The sequence below is a fragment of the Brassica oleracea genome, chromosome C1 (assembly GCF_000695525.1).
Source record: "Brassica oleracea var. oleracea cultivar TO1000 chromosome C1, BOL, whole genome shotgun sequence".
NCBI classification, from domain to species: Eukaryota; Viridiplantae; Streptophyta; class Magnoliopsida; order Brassicales; family Brassicaceae; genus Brassica; species Brassica oleracea.
Window position 1 is genome coordinate 84341 of NC_027748.1, and position 2932 is coordinate 87272.

Genomic DNA, 2932 nt, shown 5'->3' on the forward strand with positions numbered 1-2932 from the left:
ATCAATTAATTTAGTAAAACTTCATATGTTCCTAAATCAACGTACAAACCCCAAAATATCGCTATTCTAGAGAAACGGAGACAACAAAAGTTCCAAATCTCTCTAACCATCATTATATGTTAGTTAATGATAAAAATATGCATTAAAACAATATTTTCATTTTTTTGATTTTTTTTCAAAATTTGTGTGTTAACCCCTACAAAATATTCAGTTTTTCTGTAAATGGTTAATATACCTAAGCATATAATCTTTAGTGTTGTTTTAAAATTTCTAACCACATTCTACATTTGTATTTATGTATTATAAACTCTATTTCATGGTACATGGGCAGCGTTCTATTTTTTATCAATTAATTTAGTAAAACTTCATATGTTCCTAAATTAATGTACAAACCCCAAAAAACTCGCTATTCTAGAGAAACGGAGACAACAAAGGTTCCAAACCTCTCTAACCGTCATCATATGTTTGTTAATGATACAAATATGCATTAAAACAATATTTTCATTTTTTTGATTTTTTTTCAAAATTTGTGTGTTAACCCCCCCTACAAAATATTCAGTTTTTCGGTAAATGGTTAATATACCTAAGCATATGATCTTTAGTGTTGTTTTAAAATTTATAACCACATTATACCTTTATATTAATGTAATAAAAATTCCATTTCAAGGTACATGGGCATCGTTCTACATTTTTTCAATCAATTTAGTAAAACTTCATATGCTCCCTAAATCAGTGGACAAAAACCCCCAACAAAATCGCTATTATAGTGAAACGGAGACAACAAAGGTTCCAAACCTCTCTAACCATCATCATATGTTAGTTTATGATACCAATATGAATTAAAACAATATTTTTATTTTTTTGAATTTTTCTCAAAATTTGTGTGTCCCTACAAAATATTCAGTTTTTCGGTAAATGGTTAATATACCGACGCATATAATCTTTAGTGTTGTTTTAAAATTTCTAACCACATTCTACATTTGTATTAATGTATTATAAACTCTATTTCATGGTACATGGGCTTCATTCTATTTTTTTATCAATTAATTTAGTAAAACTACATTTGTTCCTAAATCAACGTACAAACCCCAATAAAATCGCTACTCTAGAGAAACGACCTAACAATCATCATATTTTAGTTCATGATACAACTATGAATTAAAAAAAAATATTTTCATTTTTTTGAATTTTTCTCAAATTTTGTGTGTTAACCCCCTACAAAATATTCAGTTTTTCGGTAAATAGTTAATATACCTAAGCATATAATCTTTAGTGTTGTTTTAAAATTTCTAACCACATTCTACGTTTGTATTAATGTATTCTAAACTCTATTTCATGGTACATTGGCATCGTTCTCTTTTTTTTAATCAATTAATTTAGTAAAACTTCATAGGCTCCCAAATCAGAGGACAAACCCCAATAAAATTGCTACTCTAGGGAAACGGAGACAAAAAAGGTTCCAACCTACCTAACAATCATCATATTTTAGTTCATGATACAACTATGAATTAAAAAAATATTTTCATTTTTTTAATTTTTCTCAAATTTTTTGTGTTAACCAACCCCCTACAAAATATTCAGTTTTTCGGTAAATAGTTAATATACCGACGCATATAATCTTTAGTGGTGTTTTAAAATTTCTAACCACATTCTATGTTTGTATTAATGTATTATAAACTCTATTTCACGGTACATGGGCATCGTTCTTTTTTTTTAATCAATTAATTTAGTAAAACTTCATATGTTCCCTAAATTAGTGTACAAACCCCAATAAAATCAATATTCTAGAGGAACGGAGAAAACAAATGTTCAAAACCTCTCTAACAATCATCATATGTTAGTTCATGATAAAAATATGCATTAAACAATATTTTCATTTTTTGAATTTTTCTCAAAATTTGTGTGTTAACCCCTACAAAATATTCGATTTTTCGGTAAATAGTTAATATATTGAAGCATATAATCTTTAGTGTTGTTTTAAAATTTATAACCACATTCTACATTTGCATTAATGTATTCTAAACTCTATTTCATGGTACATGGGCATCGTTCTCGTTTTTTAAACAATTAATTTAGTAAAACTTCATATGCTCCCAAATCAGAGGACAAACCCCAATAAAATTCTACTCTAGGGAAACGGAGACAACAAAGGTTCCAAACCTCCCTAACAATCATCGTATTTTAGTTCATGAATTAAAAAAATATTTTCATTTTTTTTTTAATTTTTCTCAAATTTTGTGGTTACAAAATATTCAGTTTTTTGGTAAATAGTTAATATACCTAAGCATATAATCTTTAGTGTTGTTTTAAAATTTCTAACCACATTCTATGTTTGTATTAATGTATTATAAACTCTATTTCACGGTACATGGGCATCGTTCTTTTTTTTTAGTCAATTAATTTAGTAAAACTTCATATGCTCTCTAAATCAGAGGATAAACCCCAATAAAATCGTTATTCTAGAGAAACGGAGACAACAAAGGTTCCAAACATCTCTAACAATCGACATATTTTAGTTCATGATACAAATAAGAATAAAAACAGTATTTTCATTTTATTGATTTTTTCTCAAAATTTGAGTGTTAACCCCTTCAAAATATTCAGTTTTTTGGTAAATAGTTAATATACCTAAGCATATAATCTTTAGTGTTGTTTTAAAATTTCTAACCACATTCTACGTTTGTATTAACGTATTATAAACTCTATTTCACGGTACATGGGCATCGTTTTAGTAAAACTTCATATGTTCCGAAATCAAAGTACAAACCTCAATAAAATCGCTATTCTAGAGAAACGGAGACAACAATAATACAAATATGCATTTAAACAATATTTTCATTTTTTTTATTTTTTTTCAAAATTTGTCTGTTATGAAGTTTTACTAAAACGATGCCCATGTACCATAAAATAGAGTTTATAATACGTTAATACA